This window comes from Aegilops tauschii, chromosome 2, assembly GCF_002575655.3.
Source record: "Aegilops tauschii subsp. strangulata cultivar AL8/78 chromosome 2, Aet v6.0, whole genome shotgun sequence".
Classification (NCBI taxonomy): domain Eukaryota; kingdom Viridiplantae; phylum Streptophyta; class Magnoliopsida; order Poales; family Poaceae; genus Aegilops; species Aegilops tauschii.
In genome coordinates this window covers 389,193,227-389,219,282 of record NC_053036.3, presented here as the reverse complement: position 1 = coordinate 389,219,282, position 26,056 = coordinate 389,193,227, and positions in this window count along the sequence as shown.

Here is a 26,056-nt window from a genome sequence, read left to right as displayed (position 1 = left end):
TATTTTCGGTTTAAACATGTCTCTTCCGCTTAGCATCTGTCATGTTTTACACTGGGCAATTTGATACAGTCATGTTTTGCCCTAGACAATTTCATACTGAATTGATTTGCTTGTTCAGAGCAGAAATATAGCGCCTATTCTTCATCAGACCAAGGATATACATGTTCGTAGTGATTGAAGAGGTGAAATCGATACAACCGAAATTGAGCATACAATCATTGAATCCTGTCCTGCACCTCCAATGTAGGTCCACCCTGCTAATAAATTCACATGCAAACCACTAGTATTACTATCTAATGACAGTACAAAAAGAGTAGCAAGATAGTAGCAAACCATGTACCTTCTTAATGAGCAGCTCATAGTGCCACCAATTGGATATAAAGGTTTGGAAGAAAACATGCTCCTAATGTTGAACCAGTTGGACTTTTTGTGCAGTTCCACTAAAATCGAGCATCCCTGTTTGCATAGATATTGAAAGCGTGATTACTATAAAAGTGGCACTAGTTGAAGCATAGACTCACAAATATAAGCATTCCAATTTCTTAATGGGAAAAGGTAGCAAGACTGTTTCTAACCACCTGTTTGAAGGAATAAATAAGGCAACAGAGGCTGATGTCAGAAAGGCATATATAGTTCTTTCTGAAAGAATGATCGATTCCTGACCTTTCCTCTTCTTTTAAGCATATTTTGTGCAGTTCAACTAAAATAAAATGCCATCACCGCCTTGACAATTCAGTGACACTGTACAAAAGGAAATGACTTAACATTACATCATGATGTCAGGTATGTAGTCGACAGGCATTAGAGACAAACTTACAGACCTCCTCCGATAACATAATGAACATTAATTTTAACAAAGGTGTGACTAGCTTTACCGGGATAATTTGAGTGAACTCTACACCCTCTGTTCCTTAATATAAGACGTTTTCGCGGTTCAGTTTAAAGTACCCAAACGTCTACTAGTATTTAGAAAAACAGGTAGTAGTTTTCTTGAGCACATATCTGGGAAAGCTTGCCACACTTTATTTATGTCCATACGCTAATGCAACACCATTCAAAATTTCGAATACTACAAATATACACTAATTCAGTGGCTAGTGCAACAGTAGAGTAGTTATTTTATTACAGGGTACAGTACAATGGTTTTACTGAACAGCTTTCAATAAACTCTGGCACTGGAAGATTTCTATAAGAATTAACAATACAAAATGTAAAGGTAACACGTTTCAGCATTGGTATACTAGTTGTGCATGAGCATTAAACCAAATACAAAAGTCTGAAGGTAACTAGCATTATTAACTAATGACAGGATAAAAAAATTGCAAACCATGTACCTCCAAGGTAAATATCATTTCGAACTCGGGGGGGGGGGGGGGACCTTAAAAATTGCTATCCCAATCTTGATAACCGATCAAACATAAAAACTTGATCGAACGAATCAAGAGAACAGCCGGAGGAGGAGGTGCCCACTCTTGACCTTTCCTCTTGTCTTCATAATTTTTGTCCAGTTTAACCAAAATAAAATGACATCAGCACCTTGGCATTTTGGTGACACTGTACAAAAAAATTAACTTATCTCATGAAAGTGAGGTATGTAATCTATAAGCATTAATAGTGCAAAAATCTGAAGGTAGTAACAAGTTTCATCGTTGGTATACTGGCTGTGCAACAACATTAGAATGCCTTAGCTGAAAAATCTTTAATACATCCACAATCAATAGCTAACCCTGAAATAATCCAGTGACATTAAATGGCATTGCTTAAATTTATTGGTGGCATTAGACTGAGTGCGGCATTAGTTAAATGTGGCATCACTTTAGCAGTAGCACTGCTTGACTTGACTGCTGGCGTTATACTAACAGCAAAAAAGTGACACTAAGAGCATGGGAGGCCCATTCGGACAGTGGGCGCACCAGTACGATGTACCTCCACGGACGCATAGAGTGGTGAGGGAGGTATGGTTGCCCAAAGCAACAAATATCCAGGCAGCATATGTGGATTACGTCCCATTTTTGTTATAGTTAGCCACCTTTTTCCTATGTGAGGACAACAAACCGATTGACCTGGTCATTCTCTATTGCGTTGTCATGCCTTCCTACCCTTCTTCAACCAAGAGACACGAGACTCGTTCCTTAGCTACTGATTTTCCCCTTTTCAACCTAGATGCGGGTTCGATGCCTACTCTCTTGGACAATACAGTGTCCCTTCCTTTCCTTATTCAACCCAGACATGGATTAGTCTGCATGAAGTAGGGTTTCCTTTAATAGTGCAAATTAAGGTTTTCGTCTGCGTGACCAGCAGAGTAGAGGATAGAAAATTGGGAAGATGGTGGAGTGGAAAAAGATCCACATGCAGCGACATGGCAGATCGGGCAATAGAACAAGGGTATGATTCGAAAAGAGGTAGCATACCTGAGGGTCGGCGGGAAGTGGCTTCGCTCGTGGTCATCATCCTCCGCACACACTACGGCAGCGAGCTTGGGGATGGAGGCCATCCCGCGCGGGCGCTAGGTCTGAGAGGACGGACTTGTCGTCAGTGCGTGACCTCGCTCGCCGACGACAAGTGCGTCAACGCTGCACGTCCTTTTCTTCCCCGGCGGATCTGTGACCACCGGTGAGGAGGGAGAGAGAGGCCGTCTTTTTATATCTGGAGAGAGGGTGATAGTGTGAGAAGCAAGTGGGCAGCCCTTAGCAAGAAAGCTATGAAGCTCCAGCCTATATATCTTTTTTATACTACTAGTACTAGAGGTGGAGTAGTGGTAGAGTAGTTTATATTTTCTCTGCAAACAGTACCAGTTAGTCATGCTTCAAAACTGAACGGCACGCCATTAAAAAATAAAGTCGAGAAATAATGCAGCACCTCGGGCCAAAGCGGCCAGATCGCATTTTGCACGAGAAATTACACACCATGTTTCGTTGACATGTGGTCCCGTTCCAACATGTCAGTGAGACGACGGCGAGTCCTTTTGTACAATTTCTGAAAGGACGTGTAGGCCGGGGCGCCTCTTCGTGTACCGTGGCAAATTGGCAACCATCCACCGACTCTTCGCCTTTCCCTCTCCATTTGGAACTGTTGTCGCACGCTCTTCCTCCCTCCTCCATTTGCCTTCACCCTTCCTTCTGCCATTGTTCGATCATCTTCTCCATGGAGGGAACAAGCTGGAAACGACCCCGTTATTCTTGCCCCGATCTGAAAGATGACGTGGTGGGGCAACTCATTGATCGGTGCGACGTCATTACCTCGGCTAGCATGGCAGGTTCGTTCAAGCCCATTCTCGACTCAACTAATAACATCATTACAAGGAACCCAAGGGTCCAGGAGCAGTTTGATCTCCCTTATCTTCTTCGCTATAAGCCTGTTCGCATGGGCGCGGACGACGGAGGCCTCGCCTTGTGCAAGTTGATGCCGCTTGATAATGATATGTGTGATGTTCATATGCCATCGCTTAAGCGTAAGTCCTAGGCTGGTGCAAATGGAGATTGGGTTGTTTATATTGGGTACAATTGCGAGTGGGAACTTGTGAATGCGTACACTCGTCAGCGGATTCCACTTCCAAAAATCTCAGAGTGCCCTGAGGTTGAGCACACAGATGATCTACGTACGTTCAAATACGATCATGGTGACTGTCGTCTACTGAAGATAGCAATTTTTCGAGTTCCCAACCGCTCTTGGAATTAGAAGAACTATCAAGTTGTTGCTATCTTCAACAAGCTTGTTGCCGTCCTTCGTGGTTCGACTGGATGGATATTGCTCAAAAATCAGTTTCTATACACGGATGTGTACTGTGATGCAATTGAATACGAGGATCTTGTGTTTGCTGCCACCACTCGTGGCACTATTTTTGCATGGGATCCTCGTAGTTTCGGTACGTTTGTCTTCCACCGTAATTATAATTGTTTCATCCGCATGCATGCGGGTTAGCAAGTTTCCCTTTACTAATTAACCTTCTTCTTGTGTTTCCAAGGTCTTGTGAACATTCCACCACCTATACTTGAAAAATTTTATAAGCAAGGGGGAGATGACGATGGTGATGATCACGAGCATGAGGAGGAGCGGAACTTATATACTCAGTGGCGCCTGGCAACTAATTCCGATGGATCACCTCTTCTTGTCTATATATAGTGCACTCAGACTGTTACTACTGAGGAAGCAGGTGTTGTCTCCCATGGTCGCCCTCTCCTGACCTATTCCAACACCCGTTGCATGGTATTCAGGACGAATACTAGTGTGCTAGCACAACACCTTCTCCCTGGTTCAGTATTGATAGTCTTGGAGCAAACTCGCTCTTCCTTGGACCAAACTATCCAATGATGGTGAAAGGCGATCCAGCTGCTGTTGACACAACATTACTACCATTTATGAGAAGCAACTGTATCTATACCTCGGGCATTTCGGTGGTTCCCTAGCCTGGTCCTGATATATGCCGCTTCAGCCTGGATGATCAGTCCTACGTTGCTCTTGATATTGACAATAGCTGGCCCTTCCCAGAGCACCTATGGTTCAAAGCAAGCGTTTCCAACGCCGAGGATTGGTTGAGTTGAAGTTCATTTCATTGCTTGTTATTTGTTGTGTGATGAAAACTTTAGTAATTGCTAGAATGTTTTGTTGGAAATAATCTATAATCCAACATGTATCCTCGTTGTCGTTGTGTGTTGATGACTTGTTGTATTTAATGAATGGTACATTTTAGTTGCAAATGCATGTCATAGACTCAATTTATGAATGGTTTTCGAGTCACTTCTTGGAGTGTGAGTACCGTAGTAGTATAGCCAGCATCCTGTTAGTATATGAAGTTGCCACATCACATAGAGCCAACCTAATATTGGAGTATGCTAGCCCTCCACCGGCGCGCCGCTTCAAATGGCGGAGGAAGTGAGAGGTCGCGTCACCTTGTGTCCAGATCTGAGATGCCATGTGTACCAGATGAATGACTCCAAGTTCGACCACCGTGATGCTAGGTGCGAGCCAAGGAACACTGTTGGAGAGACCCCCCTCATAATTTCCTACATTGGTCGTTCGATTCATAGGATAGAATGCTATAGGATTTTTTTCCTATGTAATCATGTTTTAATTGGCAATCTAGCATCCACTCCAACTTTGTTTCACTTCCTTTGTTCCTACGAAGAGAGTACTTGCTCTAAATGACGTGCCGCTGCAAGAGCCGCCTATATTAATTAACCATGCTCTAAAAAGGTGGACCAGCTTTGGCTATAGTAGTACTGTACTAGGTTAGTAGGTGACCTTGCGCTTGGTTGTTCTCCTGGGCTGGCGCAAATGGAGATTGGGTTGTTTATATTGGGTACAATTGCGAGTGGGAACTTGTGAATGTGTACACTCGTCAGCGGATTCCACTTCCAAAAATCTCCGAGTGCCCTGAGGTTGAGCACACAGATGATCTACGTACGTTCAAATATGATCATGCTGACTGTCGTCTACGGAAGATAGCAATTTCTCGAGTTCCCAACCGCTCTTGGAATTACAAGAACTATCAAGTTGTTGCTATCTTCGACAAGCTTGTTGCCGTCCTTCGTGGTTCGACTGGATGGATATTGCTCAAAAATCAGTTTCTATACACGGATGTGTACTGTGATGCAATTGAATACGAGGGTCTTGTGTTTGCTGCCACCACTCGTGGCACTGTTTTTGCATGGGATCCTCGTAGTTTCGGTACGTTTGTCTTCCACCGTAATTATAATATTTTCATCCACATGCATGCGAGTTAGCAAGTTTCCCTTCTCTACTAATTAACCTTCTTCTTGTGTTTCCAAGGTCCTATGAACATTCCACCGCCTATACTTGAATTTTTTTATAACCAAGGGGGAGATGAAGATGGTGATGATCACGAGCATGAGGACGAGGAGGGCCCATATAATCAGTGGCGCCTGGCAACTTCCGATGGATCACCCCTTCTTGTCTATATACAACCCACTGCTGATGTTACTACTGAGGGAGCAGGTGTTGTCTCCCATGATCGCACTCTCCGGACCTATTCCAACACCTATTGCATGGTATTCGGGATGGATACTAGTGTGCTAGCGCCAACACCTTCTCCCTGGTACAGTATTGATAGTCTTGGAGCAAACTCGCTCTTCCTTGGACAAAACTATCCAATGATGGTGAAAGGCGATCCAACTGCTGTTGACACAATGTTACTACCATTTATGAGAAGCAATTGTATCTATACGTCGGACATTGCGGTGGTTCCCTACCCTGGTCGTGATATAGTAGGCCGCTTCAGCCTGGATGATCAGTCCTGCGTTGGTCTTGAGATTGATAGTAGCTGGCTCTTCCGAGAGAATCGCTTGTGGTTCAAAGCAAGTGTTTCCAACACCGAGGATTGGTTGAGTTGAAGTTCATTTCATTGCTTGTTATTTGTTGTGTGATGAAAACTTTAGTATTTATAATGTATCCTCATTGTCGTTGTGGGTTGATGACCTGTTGTATGTAATAAAATGATATGCCTGTGATAAACTTACTAAATTTATGAATGGCTATCGAGTCGCTTCTCTGAGTGGGTGCTGCGACGAGGCAAAAAAATATTTTCCGAATACATAATTGTACGTGCATTGCAACAGGTTATCGGATGAGGCCAATCAACAATAGTACACTATTTGTACTAGCTTCACATGCTGCACTATCTCTACGTCTACATACATAATACAACAAGTTTTAAACTTGAGACCAGCCACCCATCCTCACAAAGAACACTTTTTAACCTAGCACAGACTCCAGGAAATTTGGCCACAGTGTGAGGTGGGCCATATGTTAATGTGTTCGATGTACGTAACCAGCACCTCAAATCCTCGATAGGAGTAGTAGGAGGAGTAGTAGGAGTAGTAGGGTGGCATGGGCCAGAACAAGCATTCACGTCCAGGAGTACGACACACGCCACCAGCACGACTTCCATCTGACACCATATTTCTTGGAGTCTGTGCTACAGCAATCTCTTCAACCTCGTCGTTTCTCTAACTCAGCCATCGCGCGGCGGGCGAGGTGGGGGTTCGCTGATAGTCGGTTTCCTCAACTGCGGTCCCACTTGTAAGGCCAACTCCAACGCACGACCCCAAACAGACCTCTGTTTTGCCCGGATTCTATCCGTTTGGGTAGGGCAATGGGGTCGTGTCCGGGCCATTTCTCGGATGCGGTGGCCGTGCGCCGAACGCGCGGACGCATCCCGGCCGCGTACATTTTTCTTTGCGAACACGTATGTTTTTTTCATCATTGATTTTTTGGTACATGGAAATACATCACCAAAATTTTGACTAGGAAAACAAGAACCACGAGAATACATTTTAGAAGATATCCAACTTCCATAACTGCTCCTGTAAGTTGGATTAGTGCCTTCTTGATGCATTCATTGTTGATCTGCGGAGGCTCGATCCCGTGTGCTTCTTTCTTCTTCGATTGTAAAGAATTAGACGTGTCTAGCCTCTATTCTATCAACAAGTGCACTAGTCTCATCTCTAGTCTCTATGCTAGCTAAAAGTGCTAGAACATCTACTAAATTGTGCTCTATCAATATATCATTGTACTCTTCTTCCCAATACCAAAACTTGCATCCATTCTACACAATAAAATTTTAAGTTAGCACAACTAGTCTAATCCGAGAGCACAACCGAAGATTTGGTCGAGTTCTTCCTCCTTTTGCCGACACGTGGGACATCCAGCATCCAGGTCGTGTCATGCAAGAAAATAGAGTGGTAGTTGAAGCCACGTGATGTGCATCTTGGGTTAAACTGTAAATAGAATCTTACTACTCTTGAGTAACTCCAAAAGCGGCCACCGAAGATCTTTATTGGATTTGTTTTTCATCACCAGCACGTCGAGGTGAAAGATGTGCAGGTTCAGTGGGTCCTCTTGCGTTTTCACTGACATGTGGGACCGCATATGAGCAAACAGACGATGGGCTCCGCGCGTCTGCTGGCTGGTGAGAAGAGAGATAGAGGAGGGCTGAGCACGGACTCCAGGAAATTTGTTCTACGTAACCAGCACCTCGATATAGTGGAGTGGCATGGGCCATAACTACCATTCATGTCTAGCAGTGCGGCACACGCCACCCACACGAGTCCCATCCGGCACCAATTTTCTTGGAGTCCGTGCTACAGCCATCTCTTCTTCCTCCTGTTTTCTCAGCCATCGCGCGGTGGGCGGGGTGGGGGTTTGCCGATAGTCGGTTTGCTCAACTACGGTCCCACTTGTAAGTGAAAATGCAACACAGCATGCATTCCCCCTTGAGCAGCGTGCCGGACCAACCGTGTGGGGGTGCGACACGAACACGGCAGGCTTTTCCTTTTGAACTTGTAACTTGTAAAATTTGGTTCTGCTCCATGGCGCGACCGATAGATAGAAATAATGATTTTCCCTAGAGTAATGAGAAGTTTGGTTCTGGCGCGGTTCATGCATGGAGTACGTAGGAAAATTATGAAGTTGAAGCGAAAGGTAAGATAATTACTAGTAGTACCATATACTACTACATGGATTTGACGGAAAGATAAAGATACATACGGATCCATCAACGACATCTCACGCCCTAGTGCACCGGGTCACCAACCGACGTGTGAGGAGCAGCGGCGTTGGCGGCAAGCTCAACGTGCTTCTGAACAATGCCGTCCAAGGTTGCCCCGCGGTCCAAGAAGGCCAGCGTCATATCGTCCTCCTCTTGCATGTAGTAGTCCTTGTGGACGATTTGCGTGTAGACGTGGGTGATTATGTCGATGGTGTCTTGCTGTGCCAGGCGCTGCGTGGCGAGCGCGACCTCGAGGTGGACATTCTCCGGCGTGACGGCGGGCATTCGCAGGGCCACCAGTGCGTCGAAGAGGTTGTCACCATAGAGGCCGTTGAGGGTGGCAGGCATCGCAGAGCCTGGGCGCGTGGGCTGGAGACGTACGTCAAGGTCGTCCGCGAGCTTCTTGACGATGGTGAACTTGTCGAGGAAGCCGACGAGGACCACGTCGAACAAGGAGACGAAGCAGTCATCCAATTGGCCCCTCGCCCTGGCAGCCTCAAGCACTACCTGGAGACGTTCCTCAGTGCCGGGCCACAGGCCGGCATCGCGGACCATCTGGCACAGCCGGCTGATGCTCGCGCTCATCGCCTCCATGGGTCTAGCTTCTAGTGAACTGATCTTGCGATTGGAGTGATCACTCTTGCCCTTGGGTGCGTAGGTGTGTAGGATTTCGTAGATTGGACTGGCGGGAGCCTTTATATGAGAAGTGCAGACTGTGTTGAATTCACGTGCGTGTTGGCCATCTACTCCTCGCCCCTCTACTGCACCTGCCTTTGGCTGTATGATAGGTTGGCCAGCCACCCGTTGGGCCCACGTGTCATACACCCAAAGGCAGGTGCAGTAAGTCAATGAAGCCGCGTCCCCCTCCGTGCCCGTGCATGTTTTCAATGACTTGAGACTACCAAACATCACATGCAGTGGTTAGTTCATTGCATGTAATCCTATTAAGTAGCAAAAATACATTAAGTTACCTCGCCGATAGGAATAAAACAATACACCATGTATTTATTTACAGAGGGAGTAGTACATTTTTTGTGACATGCATTACTAGATATTGCTAGTCAAATACTAAATCCAGATGGACGTGGTAGTCCTACTAAATCCAGACGGTGGTGCTAGTACTAGTAGTAGTAGTACTACCAACGTAGTAGCACTATACTACCCGTTGGTCAAATTATTACGTGCTGCTCCTCACAGTGAAGTGACAAGACCCTACGCCGGAGATGACACCTGAGTATAGGTGCCGTGTTCGGCATACCATAGTCAGCCTCACCGTCTGTAGTCACTATCATCATGGCTGTAGACCTAGCCTGCTTACAACTAGCCGTGTTCGACATAATTTCCGGTGCGTAGATACCCGTGCATTGCACGGAACACCAAGATTGGGGGGTGGACGGCGCCGGCAGTGGCCATCGCGCCAGATTTTTCCATGGCCTTCTAGATGTGGTGGGGAGGAGATAAGGCTGATTGTGAGAGACAAGGAGTTGTTTGTAAATAGGGAACAAGTGCGGGCATCTTTTTGCAAAACTAGAGAAGTTTGGTTTGTATGCGTCAGATCTAGATCCGACGGCTATTGGTGAAAGATGGCAGGCACAACATCATCACCAACTCAGGACCTATTTGATTCGCAGGATTTTGAAAACGCAGGAATAGGACAAGGCAATATTACAAGTTTCAAACTGATATTACAAATGTTAGGAGTAATGCTGCACCTACGAAGAGGGAATTACTAGGAAGTTTACGTAAGAACTTTCGTTACTTTAGGTGGATGCAGCATTATCGTACAAACTAAAATCCACCGCCCTGACAAGTCACTAATGGGCAAATAAGTTTTTGAGTCTCTAGCCACTTGATGTTTCAAAAACAAATTCAGCTTCTGCGGAGACTTTGTCATTTAGGCTTAGACGCTTGCGGTGATCAGCACACCATTCATTGTTGCGCCAGAGAACGCCAAACCTCATTACCTTGAGCACACTTGCCTCCAGAACAAAGAACCTGGCCAATTTAATCTCAGATGTGCTACCTCAGTAGTCGATCAAATCAATTTCTGTAAGATGGAGATCAAGGCATTCGATGAGATTGTTATAGTGCAGCACATTTTTCACTTTCGGGTCTTTTTTATCTGCAAAAGAAGAGAACATATTAGAGCAGCTGGTTGTATAAGATTGCCGTGTCATCAAGAGGTACCAATATCATTTGCTCATACGATAGGGTTGGCTGGCTAGTGATATTTTTTCACTCTCTCTCTCTCTTTCTCTTTCCTCTCATTTACCTAGGAGGACGTGAAGAGCTTGGGCATTTGTTGCCTTCCAATATGTGGCCGATGCGATAATACGCATCGATGTCAAATCAAAAGATTTTGGCACCGCTCTCGCGATGTGAGAGAGTTGGCACCGCTGTGCACACAGACCCACATGTATAAACAAAACAATCAAACCAACTACACCAGCCTCTCACTCTCCCAAACAAGTGTTTTTTTATTGCCTCAGTCCTCTCTCTCCCACGCGAGTGTTTTTTCATTGCGTGAGTTAATTTGGCACCGGAGCAAAGTAGGTGATCCAGTTTGGGGCACCAGGTGAGCAATGGAGGGGCATCGATGCCAAATGCATCACAAGTGAATTTGGCATGTGTTTTGGCCTACATAGTGGAGGGCCGTTATAGCCCACTTTTGTACTACCTCTTATTTAGTATAAAATTTTGACCATATATTTATGTAAAAAAATGCCAATGCATGTCACTAAAAATTACACCATTTGAAATTATGTTCAAATACGAATCCAACGATATAGTTCTTAGTGACATGCATTAACATTTTGTCAGTTAAATCTATGGTCAAATTTCGATACTACAAAATAGGAAGAGTAAACCAGGACGGAGGTAGTACTTGCTCTTAGGGTAACCATAGAGTTACTGGAGTAGTCTAAGTTACTTTCCACTATGACTAGCCTAGGCTACTATAGTAGTACAACAACAAAACGATGCAGGTGATCACGTGAGAAAAAATACTAAAAACTTTTCTTTCGGTGCAGTGCGTAGATGCAGTTTTCAACACTACACTTGTCATCGTAATTTGGGAAATTACGAAAAAATTGAGCTACGTTGTGATTACCGTTTATTAATAGGAAAGAAGTTTCACCTCGATGAGTAGCTTCTCCGTGCACGGAAAGCATGTAAGGAATCCAACAACTTGATCCAGATTGGGGCCGATAGATTTTATTGCCAAGATCTTCACTGTGCGCATAGACTGGGTCAAACTTGTGGGAATCATTTTCTGGAAGACGGTCATAAATACATCAAGAAGAAATTTAAAAATGTGAATTTCAAGAAGACGAGGAAGAAGATGAGTGCTGTACCTGAACGATTACGGATCCAATAAAGAGTTCGGAGAATTCGGCAGATGAGTGCACCAACGCTGTCAATTTTGGCGCGCCAATGACCCTAATTTTTTGTTGGACCTTCTAGATCCGATACAAGCAATCTCTCAAGGAAAGGCGCATTCTCAATGACCATAACGTTGAACAGCTGGAGTGATCTCTTCCCAATTGATGTCTTGTTGCGGGGCCAGCAAGACACATAAATCCATCGGAGATTCGTCGAGGCGATGTGGAGGCTAATGAACCCGTGGATCTGCTCAAGACGAAGGTACTCGAGCGCAGTACAGCTGCGGAGCAGGTGCTCCATAGCCTTCTTCGAGATGACAACGTCGAAGAGGTCGATCTGCTTGAGTTGAGGGAGAAGAAGGGCGGGCGCGGCATTAATCTGGGAAGATAGCAGGAGTTGAAGCTGGCGCGGCGCAGTGTTGGCGCGAGGCAGAGCGCGGACGGCGGCAGAGAGCGACATCGTCCAGCTTCAAAGCTGAGCTCCTCGAGCTGATCTAGGGCGGGGGATAAGAACCACTCGTCAAACTTGGGTTGGACCTTGCAGTTGGTACTGAACATGCAGATGTCAAGGCGTCTGGCTGGCCCAGGGTGCGATGAAAGGATCTTGGAGACTGAGGCCATGCATTTGCAATCCCCGTCGTAGAGGCAGCTGTCAACGGTGAGGTTGAGGGGGACGCGGCGCCAGAGGGGGCGCCACCGCCAGGAGAGCAGGGCGGTCCGCGCGGCAGATTTGGTGGGGAGGAGGCCGATGATGACGAGCAGCATGTCATCGGGGAGGCTGCTGATGAAGTCCAGGCTCGCCGGATGCGGTTTTGGCTCGAGCCGCCTCCACTTGTTGGCTGCCTCGCCGTCCATCTCAACCGGCGGCGACACCGGTGTACACGTGTGCTGGTGTGTGTTGTGTGTTGGCTGTGCGCGAGTGCGTCCTTCTGTGCATGCCGCCGCGCAGTGGTGAATTGTGCGCGAGTACGTCCTCCACGCGGAAGAAGTGTGTCCTCAATGCGCCCTCAATTTACTAGCGTGCGGGGTGCTACCCCGAGTGGTTTCAACTTTGTTTACTTCACCGCGTGTCAGATGGGCCTCTAGTTTACTTATTTTCACCCACTGCCATATGGGCCAGCACACGAAGATACAGAACACGAGCTGACAAAGTAGCATGTGGACTGGTTGACTGGTATACGCTGACACAGTGAGCGTATAATCCATCGGTATAGAGTGTTCGTGTGAGAGGGGAGGCCCGTGAGAGATAGCAGAGAGAGAGAGAAAGAGCTACTCCCTCCGTTCGATAATGTAGTTCCAACATTTTTTTAAGTCAAACTTTTGAAACTTTGACCAAGTTTATAAAGAAATTACTTATATCTACAATACCAAAGATAAATGAAAGTATGAAGTAAGTACATGTTGTGATGAGTCTAATGATCTTTCCAGATGTAAATGTTTTTCTCCATGTATACCTGGTCAAACTTTTCTGAGGTTTGACTTTTCAAAACATCCATATGCTTATGGACGTGAGAGAGTCCCTAACTAGAGAGAGAGAGAGAGTGAAATAGAAAGAGTGAGTGAAAATAGTGTGTGTGCGTGTGTGAAAGAGACATGGACAACACTCGATAAAAGTCGAGAAAAAACGTGTGTGTCTTATGCAAACATATCACACATGCATCTTCGACAACGGAAGCAAGGTGAGGAGATAGTGTGTGGTTGTTTGCAACCAAGAGAGCAAGACCCCTAGCATGTGGCCAAGAGGGGTCTGACAAACAAGGGAGAGAGGTCGAGAGAGACGTACGAAGAAAATGCAGACATGGGGAGGAGAGAGTGTATGTTTGTCATAGAGAGATCCCCTGGAGATCGTGATGGGACTACATGGGTGGGAGATCGAGTGACAAGGTGTGTGCGCGATAGAAGATACCACGAGAGATATCGAGATAGACGTATGGATGGAAGGAGACAATACGTGTGTTCCTGATGGCTAGTAAGAGATAATCATACTTAGGGGGGAGTGCTTGCGCCTATGATGGAGTGAGGGATTATGGTACTTATTAGGGGGGTGCGTGTCACATAGAGAGAGAACAAGGGCGGAGAGTGTTGGATGGGTCTATATGTATAACGCGAGCGAGACATGTGTATGTGTGAACCAAGGAGATATAAAGTTTGAGAGAGATTGAGGAGCCCCGATAAGGCCGAGTGGTGCGTCAGATAGCTAAGAGGGGGAAAGAGATATTCCATCCGCTCGATAATGTAGTGCATGTAATTTTTTTAGAAGTCAAACTTTGGAAACTTTGATCGGGTTTACACAAATGTTATTTATATCTTCAATGAGTGCACCCAAGATATCTAGCTTGGACTAGAGAATCATACATAGTGTGCAAACTAGAAAGACCCCCCCCCCCGCCCCCACGCACACACACAAAGAGAGAGAGAGAGAGAGAGAGAGAGAGAGAGAGAGATGGAGAGAAAGAGAGAGGACCAACAAGGTTTGTGTGTTGGATGCGTGCGACAGAATTGAAGATTGTCGGCGAGAGAGAGAGAGAGAGAGAGAGAGAGCAGGAGTCCGGGAGAGGGGGAGGTCGTGTTTTATGCATCAAAGACTGATATAAACCATGTTTCGATATAAACTTTCATTCAAATATTTAAATTGGAGAACATGTTGTCTGCAATCCACACATGAACGGATATATGCGTATATCAAACAAGTTCATTAATTTGACTTTCAACATGTTCATGGAGTACTATAATACTGTACAACATGCTATTCGATTGAGGTGTTCAATTTTGGATTTAGTTCACTATTTTGACCTGGTGAACGAGCTATTTCATTGATCGAGATATTTCATTTTGGGTTTGATTCCCGTTTTTGAGTGGGTCAACTATTTGTCATATAGTAAATTGCTAGCAACGAGCATGTAAAATCACATTACTCCCGAGCATCATCTCTCCATCTAAAAAAGAAGTGGCAAGCTAATATTTCTAAATTTGATTCGAATCGACTTGGTAAGGTAGACGTGGATGCTCGTTCTCCCAAATTTTGAATGAACCGTTAAACATCCTCTGCTTGGTGGAATTCGCCCGAGCAAATAAATGGGAGACGCGAAATTACCATCCTATGTGGGAGACGCATTAATTGGCCCGTTGTGCATCGAGGGTAGGTTCGTAACTTCATCCAAGCGCACCTTCTCCTCGGCCGAAATGACATGTGCCGAATAATTCATAAACCATGGTCGGCAAAACACGCTCTCCTCGCCCGAAATAGCTCGCGCCCACTTTTTCAAAACACGCTCTCCTCGCCCGAAATCGCTCGTGCCCACTATATTTCAAAACATGCCCTCCTCGCCCGAAATTGCTCCCGCCCATTATTTGGGGAGAAGCAAAGTTACTCTACTATCCCCGACCCTCAGTACACAGACCCAAGTCGAGAAGCCTAAAGGCAGGGGTAGAACTGTAACTCCCCCTCACATTTCAGACAAATGCGTCCATAAAACATGGTTCCACTCCCCTCCCAATTCCCCCCCATTCATACCTCGTGGGCGCCAAATCACCTTCTCCCCGGAAGCTCCCTTCTCCCGAGCCGCGAAACCTCAGCCCCTCCTCCATGGCGCCCCCACCGCACCAATTTCGCAGCCGCCCTCCTCCCTAATGCCAGAGACGCTGTCCATTTGCCATCGTGCACTAGGTCGTGTGCCTCTTCCTCCGTGCTGCTGGAGCTGCCTCGACGACGGCCGCGTGAACCGTACCGGAGCCGATTCACCCTCGCCGTTGTTCACGGCGCCGGAGCGGCTCCAACTTCGGATCCGTCCAGAGTCCCGGCGCTGCTTCCCCGTAGCCATCGACCGTCGCGACATCGCTGTTTCCCTGCCGCCGGTGGCCACTGCAACCGCGCCGGCCTCACCGACTCGGCAGTTGGACCTGCCTACTTCACCATGCCGCCAGATAGGTCGCACCCTCATCTCAAATCACTTTATTTAGGCGTCAGTTGTCTGAATTTTTATTCTGGGCCAATCGTGTAGCGACCAGACCTCAAATGGCCTGTGCTACTGTGCACCAATGTCATCCCTGGATCAGTAATGCTGACACGCACAGTACAAATGGAGGATTTATAACAGAGTAGCAATCACACACTTATTACATCGAATATCTCCGAAGAGATTAAGTATGATAAACATGGCTTAAGGCCATCTAATAACGATAACAGCGGAAGACTTGGAAGATAAGTGAGTCCATCAACTCCAGCGGCATCACTGAGTATAAGACCACGACCTAAGGCACCTTACTCGTCGTCTGAAAAGTCTGCAACATGAAACGTTGCAGCCCGAAAACGGGTCAGCACATAGAATATGCTGGCAAAGCAACACATAGAGAGCAATGAACAATAATAATGCTATACTATATGCATATATGGCTGGTGGAAAGCTCTATGGTTACAGTTTTGCGAAAAGCCAATTTTATCCTACTGCAAAGGAATAAATTTTATTTAACTATCATGGTGGTTGTGAAACATTGAGAAGGTACCTCCAACTCAATCCCAATTAAGTGTCTTCATTAACCCAACAAAATTAATTATAAGTAACATGGTGATGAGATTCAAATGATAATCCAGGTACTAGATACTCAAGTTGTCCATAACCGGGGACACGGCTAACCATGATTAGTTTGTACACTCTGCAGAGGTTTGCGCACTTTTCCCCACAAGACTCGATCGCCTCCGCTTGATTCTCGCACTGCATGGTGTTTGAGAAACGGATGACCGAGACACAGCCTTTCAGAAACAATCCCTCTTTACTCTGGATGGACCGGTACACCTACTTTCCCCTACATCTGCTAGCCCACCTCTTCAAGAGATCTTGTAACCTACTCAACTATGCTAGAGCCCATAATAGCTTGTGGCTGCACACGGAAGTTTCTAGCATGAATAATCTTATGATCCCTTTGAGCCTGGGTGGCGGTCCTTATACAAACAGACAACACTGGGTTCTCCAGGTGCCTCAATCCACCCAGATGTGAGTTTTAGTTGCCACCTTAAGTTGAACCATTATTAACAATCTCACATCTGTCGTGAATATCACTCAAACCCAATCCACGTCTACGAGCATAGCATGGCAATAATAAAAGCAACGTAGAAGTAACTCCCAAGGGTTTGATAAGAAAAACAGGTAATAGGTACTACCTCAACTACTTCCCAATACCCATAATTTAATTAGATCCTAATCATGCAAGTGTTTGAGGAAAGCAGATCTAATGCAGTAAAACTGGGTATGAACGGGATATGATCAAAGTGTTACTTGCCTTGCTGATGATCCGCAAAACCTAGCGAGTCGAAGTAACAAGCGGCACACTCCGGGTACTCTATCGCAAACAAACAAGCATACAATCAGTACTCATCTAATGCACAGGTAAAACTCGAATGAAAGATCCAACAAGAAAGTTCAGCTTAAGAACTCCGGTTTGCAAAAAGAATCAACTCGAAAGAAGCAACGAAAGTCAAACGACGAAAGAAAGAAACTTTGTTTGCTAATCTGGATCTAGGTCAAATTTTACTGTAGCAAAAACTTGTTTGTGTAGGTTAAACGGAAAGAGAATTTCGAGACGAAACTCTAGGCGCTTGAATCGCCTGATTCCGATAATCGAGCGAGAAGTTAAACAGAATCGAAGATTCGATCAGAAATCGAATCTGAGAAAATAACGAGAAAAATCCGACGAAAAAGAAAAACGGACGAACGGTTAAATAACGGACGTTCGTTAACAGAGAAAAACCGACGAACGCGTTCGTTAAAACGAACGGTTCGGTGAACGCTCGCAAAATAATAAAACCGAAAAAAAACCGATCTAGGGTTTTTTTTAAACGAACGGGTTTTTTTTAAGAAAACCGGCAACGGCGAGGTGCGGCTACCTCGGGGACGGGCTCCGGCGAGGCTGCGGCGACGGGGCTGCGGGGGCTCGAGGCTCGGGCAGCTCGGGGGCGAGGGGCGGGGCTCCGGCGGCGGCGGCGCAAGGCGGCGGCGGCGCAAGGCGGCGGCGGCGCGGATCCGTGCGGGCGGCGGCGGGCGAGGCGAGTGCGGCGGCGGCGGCTTGCGGTGAGGGATAGGGGGGGCGGCGGCGGTATAAATAGGTGGGGTGGAGGTGACTTGGGGAAGGGGGTGGCCGGCGGGAGCCGGACTCGGCCATGGCGGCGGCGGCGTCTCGTGCGCGAGGAGGAGAGGGGCGCGGGGTGGGCCGGCGGCCTGGCTGGGCTGCGGCCCGGTCGGGCGCGCGCAGTTTTTTTTTAATAAGTTCCGCGGTAAATAATTTGTAGAAAATTAAAAAAAATCAGAAAAATATGAAATAAATTTTCCCCGTCTAGTTAGAAAATCTAGAATAGGGTGAACATTTTTTTTAACACAAAATGAATATTTTGAAAACATGCAATATTTTTAATGCAATAAAAATTGCAAATAAATTCCAAATAATGATTTTAACATTTTTCCTCCAGTATTTCAATTGTTTTGGAGAAGTCATATTTTCTCCTCTCGTTTATTTTAAAATGAAATATTTTTCCGGAGGGAGAATAATTAAAACCAAAATCCTCGTCTTATTATTTGATAAAAATCAAATATGAAAATTTAAGAAAAATCCCCAACTCTCTCCGAGGGTCCTTGAGTTGCTTAGGATTTATCGAGGATTTTGTCAAAATGCAATAAAACATGATATGCAATGATGATCTATGTATAACATACCAAATTGAAAATTTGGGATGTTACAAACCTACCCCCCTTAAGATGAATCTCGCCCTCGAGATTCGGGTTTGCTAGAAAACAGGTGGGAGTGGTCTTTCCGTAGATCTTCCTCTCGCTCCCAGGTGGCTTCATCTTCTGTGTGGTGACTCCACTGAACTTTGCAAAACTTGATAACCTTGCTGCGGGTAACTCGGCTGGCATACTCGAGAATCTTAACTGGCTTCTCCTCATAAGTCAAATCACTTTCCAACTGTATCGCTTCCAGTGGCACAGTATCTCTCAGTGGTACTCAGCCATCTCTGCGTGGCACTTCTTCAACTGCGAAACGTGAAATACATCATGTACTCCAGACAATCCTTCGGGCAATTCCAACTTGTAGGCAACTTCTCCCATACGTTCCAACACTCTGTATGGTCCGATAAAACGGGGCGCTAACTTTCCTTTAACTCCAAAGCGCTTCACTCCTCGAAGGGGTGATACTCGAAGATACACTATGTCTCCGACTTCATGAACGGTCTCCTTTCGTTTAGAATCGGCATAACTCTTCTGCCTGGACTGGGCTACCTTGAGCCTATCGCGAATCAACCTCACTTTCTGTTCAGACTCCTTAATCAAATCTGGTCCAAACAACTGACGGTCTCCAACTTCGTCCCATAACAACGGTGTTCTACACCTTCTTCCGTACAAGGCTTCGAAAGGGGCCATCTTCAAACTGGTTTGATAACTGTTGTTATATGAAAACTCCGCATATGGCAAATTGTCGTATCAACTAGATCCATAATCTAGTGCACATGCTCTCAACATGTCCTCCAAAATCTGGTTGACTCTTTCGGTCTGTCCATCTGTCTGTGGGTGGAAAGCTGTACTAAATTCCAGCCTGGTTCCCAATGTTTCATGTAACTGCTTCCAAAACTTCGAGGTAAATTGGGTTCCTCTGTCTGATACAATGGTCCTCGGAACTCCATGCAAACATACGATCCTGGTCATGTATATCTTTGCCAACTTAGCACTGGTGTAAGTGGTCTTCACTGGAATGAAATGAGCCACTTACGTCAAACGTCGACTACAACCCATATCGAGTCATAGCCTGAACGAGTCCTGGGTAATCCTGTGATAAAATCCATGCCTATTTTATCCCACTTCCATTCGGGTATCGGCAATGGTTGCAGCAATCCTGCTGGCTTCTGATGCTCTGCCTTCACTCTCTGACATACATCACAAACTGCTACATACTCCGCAATATCCTTCTTCATTCCGGTCCACCAGAAAGTATTCTTCAAATCCAAATACATCTTGGTATTCCCTGGGTGAATCGAGTATGGTGAATCATGGGCTTCTTGCAAAATCAACTTCCTGATCTCCGGATCATTTGGCACATATACGCGGTCCTCGAACCATAAGGTATCATGCTCATCCTCACGAAATCCCTTGGCTTTTCCTTTGCTCATCTTCTCCTTTATCTCTTCAATCACCTTGTCTGTCTTCTGAGCTTCTCTGATCCTTTCCATCAAGGTAGACTGAATCTCTGATGTCGCTAAAGAGCCTCTAGGGACTATCTCCAAACATAGCTCGCGAAGGTCCTCGGCTAACTCCTGAGGTAACTCTCCTGTCATGAGGGTGTTGACATGACTCTTGCGGCTCAACGCGTCTGCTACTACGTTAACCTTTCCTGGGTGATAATGCAATCTCATATCATAATCTTTAATGAGCTCCAACCATCTCCTCTGTCTGGGATTTAACTCCTTCTGCGTGAAAATATACTTCAAACTCTTGTGATCCGTGTACACCTCACAATGGTTTCCAATGAGAAAATGTCTCCATGTTTTCAATGCATGCACCACGGCTGCTAATTCCAAATCATGCGTAGCATAATTCTTCTCATGGGGTTTAAGTTGTCGTGAAGCATACGACACAACTCTTCCTTCCTGCATAAGCACTGCTCCAAGTCCTCGACGAGAAGCGTCGCAATAAACTTCATAATCCTTGCGTTGATCCGGCAGAATCAACACTGGTGAGGTAACCAATCGTTTCTTCAGCTCTTGGAAACTAGCTTCACATTCCTCAGTCCAATTGAATTTGGTGTCCTTCTTCAATAGCTCAGTCATGGGCTTAGCAATCTTTGAGAAATTCTCGATAAATCTCCGGTAGTATCCTGCAAGTCCAAGGAAACTCCAGATTTCTCCAACTGTCGTGGGTGATTCCCAACTTGTCACTGTGTCAACCTTGGCAGGGTCTACTGCTATTCCTTCTCCAGAAATAACATGTCCAAGGAATCCAACTTCCTTCAACCAAAACTCACATTTGCTGAACTTGGCATATAATTGATGTTCTCTGAGCTTCTCAAGTACCAATCGTAAATGCTCCTCATGCTCTTCTTCATCCTTGGAAAAGATTAAAATATCATCAATGAACACCATGACGAACTTATCCAAAAACTCCATAAACACTTTGTTCATCAGGTTCATGAAATAGGCAGGTGCGTTAGTCAGTCCAAATGACATAACGGTATACTCATACAATCCATATCTGGTGGTAAAGGCCGCCTTGGGTATATCCTGCTCTCGAATCTTTAACTGATGGTACCCTGATCGTAGATCGATCTTGGAAAATACTTTAGCTCCTTGTAAGCGGTCAAACAAATCATTGATTATCGGCAGTGGGTACTTGTTTTTGATGGTCACTTCATTCAAACCTCGGTAATCAACAACCATCCTTAGTGATCCATCTTTCTTCTCCACTAGAAGTACTGGGGATCCCCAAGGTGACGAACTTGGGCGAATATAGCCTTTATCCAGTAACTCCTTGATCTGCTTCTTAATTTCTTCCAAATCCTTTGCGGGCATCTTGTACGGTCTCTTAGATATTGGCCCTGTGCCTGGCAAAAGTTCAATCAAAAACTCAATGTCTCTATCTGGTGGCATGCCTGGCAACTCTTCTGGAAATACATCCGGATAATCCTTCACCACTGGTACTTCCTCCTGTACAACTCATGATAAGGAATTCACTTGAGTCCTCTTCGGCATATGCCGGGATACATACTTGATCCTTTTTCCTTCTGGGGTGGTAAGCAAAATTGTCTTGCTGGCACAATCGATGTTTCCTCCATACAACGATAGCCAATCCATTCCCAAAATCACATCCAAACCTTGCGATTCCAAAACAATGAGGTCTGAGGGGAAAACATGCCTACCAATGGCCAGTGGTATCTGAAAACATCCTTGGGTGGCCATATACTCTACTCCTGGCGAGGTTACTAACATAGGGGTTTTGAGAACTTGGGTGGACATCTTAAACTTGTTTACGAATCCCCTTGATATGTATGAATGCGATGCACCAGTATCGAAAAGAACGGTTGCAGTAAATGACTTAACCAAAAACTTACCTATTACTGCATCAGGCTGAGCTTCAACCTCCTCCACGCTCACGTGGTTCACATGTCCTTTGTTGAACGGGTTCGGCTTCTTCCCAGAGCTTCCATTGCCATTTCCATTTTGGGCTTCGGGACAATCAGTAGCATAATGTCCCGTCTTCTGGCACTTGAAACAAGTAATGTGACTTAGGTCTCTCTTGGTTGGGGTAGATGGGTTGGTGCGGTTCTGTCCGTTTCCTCCTCCATTCCCATTACCATTCTTGGAGCCATTATGGTTGTGCGAACTACCTCCTCCATGGGTATGCTGAAACTATCCTCCCGGCTTCGGGGTAAATCGTGGCTTCTGCTGGGCTCCAGAATTGTACTTCCCTTGTCCATACTTCCTCTTACGGTTTTCAATCTGCTGTTGCTTCCCTTCAATCATGAGAGCTCTATCTACCAGCTCCTGGTAGTTGTTGGAGGTTGCTACCATCAACTGCATACTCAGTTCATCATTCAGTCCTTCCAAGAATTTCTCTTGCTTGGCAGCGTCTGTAGCAACGTCATCTGGTGCATAACGTGCTAACTTACTGAATTCCTCCACATACTGGCCTACGGTGCGTCCTCCTTGGCGTAGGTTACGGAACTCATGCTTCTTCATAGCCATAGCTCCTGCTGAAACATGAGCTGTACGGAAAGCTTGCTGAAACTGGTCCCATGTGACAGTGTCAATAGGGTGCGTGGCTGTATAATTCTCCCACCATGATGCTGCGGGTCCATCAAGCTGATGTGCGGCAAAACGCACTCTTTCCGCATCTGTGCATCCTGCAGTGGTCAACTCCCTTCCAACTTTGCGGAGCCAATCATCTGCTACAATCGGCTCGGTCCTACTGGAAAACACCGGCGGGTTTAGCCTTAAGAAACGGGCTAAGTGATCAACAGGTGGTGGTGGCGGTGGGTTGTTGTTGTTGTTGTTGCCTTGGTTCTGCACTAACACTTGCATCAGGGCATTCTGTTGCTGAATCAACTGGGTGATCTCTGGCGGGAAAACAAATCCGGTGTCGCGTCTCGGAGGCATCTGATAGGTTTAGAAAAGATGAGAGTTAAGAATAGAATGAGGTCTAGAGAGGAAACACTACCCATATGCTCATGAGACAAATTCAATCAATATCACTCAATCAATTCAAACAAGGCAAAACAATCGATCTAACTTGCGTTACAAAGTGCTTGGACTATACTATTAAATGGGGGAAAACTACTACTGATTTGGTGGTCTACTAGAAATTCTGATCCGTTGAAGACTCCATGATGTCTGCTCCAGCTTCATCAATCCAGTCGTCTTCACTTGGTTCCGAGTCGGTGTCGTCGATGATGATGTAGTTATCCGGACAAGTGCATTCGTCGACTTCTGCTTTTGGCACTAGATTTCCCACGAATGCTCCAATCTTCTTCTCCAGGTCGTCAATCTTCCCTACTAGTGCGTTGATTTCCTCCAAATAATCTTCGCGTGTAGCCTTGAGTTCTTCTTGGAGCTCCTTGATCTTCGTTAATGCCTTCTTCAGTTCTTCCTTGTCCGTGCACATCTGGTTCTCCTGGCGACGAATATGTTGGTCCTGCTCCTGGATGAAAGCTGCAATTGATCCACCCTTCTTGGTCTTGATCATCTCCCATTGCGCGTCTCGATGTCCACATATCTGATAAATTGTATCCTTAAGCTCCTGGTGGTAGACTTCTCCAATGCGTCCCATGGCGATGTGTGCGGCCATGCTCTTCCTTAAACTCCAAGTTGGTGCTTCGAAAACCAATCTCATGGGTTCCGTAATTGGCACAAACGTCCTTCCTGGAATGTGAACTTGAATCTTCCAGCTCTCCTCTTCAGGTAATGTGGCATTGTAGGTTCCGGTGATGCTTGGTATTCCTATGTTCAAGTACTTGGTGACTTCCTTCAAGTGTCGACCAAAAGGCGTGTCTTCATCTGGTTGCATGAACTTGCTCCTTGCATTCGCCATTCCTAAAAGAGTAGAAAGTGGAGAGGGGTCAGAAATTAGAAGAGAGAAGCTTTCTAGGGCTTAAGCTTAGTGGTCGTGTCCTACAGTCAACGTGTACTCTGATACCAACTTTGTAGCGACCAGACCTCAAATGGCCTGTGCTGCTGTGCACCAGTGTCATCCTTGGATCAGTAATGCTGACACACACAGTACAAATGGAGGATTTATAACAGAGTAGCAATCACACACTTATTACATCGAATATCTCCGAAGAGATTAAGTATGATAAACATGGCTTAAGGCCATCTAATAATGATAACAGCGGAAGACTTGGAAGATAAGTGAGTCCATCAACTCCAGCGGCATCACTGAGTATAAGACCACGACCTAAGGCACCTTACTCGTCGTCTGAAAAGTCTGCAACATGAAACGTTGCAGCCCGAAAACGGGTCAGCACATAGAATATGCTGGCAAAGCAACACATAGAGAGCAATGAACAATAATAATGCTATACTATATGCATATATGGCTGGTGGAAAGCTCTATGGTTACAGTTTTGCGAAAAGCCAATTTTATCCTACTGCAAAGGAATAAATTTTATTTAACTATCATGGTGGTTGTGAAACATTGAGAAGGTACCTCCAACTCAATCCCAATTAAGTGTCTTCATTAACCCAACAAAATTAATTATAAGTAACATGGTGATGAGATTCAAATGATAATCCAGGTACTAGATACTCAAGTTGTCCATAACCGGGGACACGGCTAACCATGATTAGTTTGTACACTCTGCAGAGGTTTGCGCACTTTTCCCCACAAGACTCGATCGCCTCCGCTTGATTCTCGCACTGCATGGTGTTTGAGAAACGGATGACCGAGACACAGCCTTTCAGAAACAATCCCTCTTTACTCTGGATGGACCGGTACACCTACTTTCCCCTACATCTGCTAGCCCACCTCTTCAAGAGATCTTGTAACCTACTCAACTATGCTAGAGCCCATAATAGCTTGTGGCTGCACACGGAAGTTTCTAGCATGAATAATCTTATGATCCCTTTGAGCCTGGGTGGCGGTCCTTATACAAACAGACAACACTGGGTTCTCCAGGTGCCTCAATCCACCCAGATGTGAGTTTTAGTTGCCACCTTAAGTTGAACCATTATTAACAATCTCACATCTGTCGTGAATATCACTCAAACCCAATCCACGTCTACGAGCATAGCATGGCAATAATAAAAGCAACGTAGAAGTAACTCCCAAGGGTTTGATAAGAAAAACAGGTAATAGGTACTACCTCAACTACTTCCCAATACCCATAATTTAATTAGATCCTAATCATGCAAGTGTTTGAGGAAAGCAGATCTAATGCAGTAAAACTGGGTATGAACGGGATATGATCAAAGTGTTACTTGCCTTGCTGATGATCCGCAAAACCTAGCGAGTCGAAGTAACAAGCGGCACACTCCGGGTACTCTATCGCAAACAAACAAGCATACAATCAGTACTCATCTAATGCACAGGTAAAACTCGAATGAAAGATCCAACCAGAAAGTTCAGCTTAAGAACTCCGGTTTGCAAAAAGAATCAACTCGAAAGAAGCAACGAAAGTCAAACGACGAAAGAAAGAAACTTTGTTTGCTAATCTGGATCTAGGTCAAATTTTACTGTAGCAAAAACTTGTTTGAGTAGGTTAAACGGAAAGAGAATTTCGAGACGAAACTCTAGGCGCTTGAATCGCCTGATTTCGATAATCGAGCGAGAAGTTAAACAGAATCGAAGATTCGATCAGAAATCGAATCTGAGAAAATAACGAGAAAAATCCGACGAAAAAGAAAAACGGACGAACGGTTAAATAACGGACGTTCGTTAACAGAGAAAAACCGACGAACGCGTTCGTTAAAACGAACGGTTCGGTGAACGCTCGCAAAATAATAAAACCGAAAAAAAACCGATCTAGGTTTTTTTTTAAAATGAAAGGTTTTTTTTTAAAGAAAACCGGCAACGGCGAGGTGCGGCTACCTCGGGGACGGGCTCCGGCGAGGCTGCGGCGACGGGGCTGCGGGGGCTCGGGGCTCGGGCGGCTCGGGGGCGAGGGGCGGGGCTCCGGCGGCGGCTCCGGCGAGCGGCGG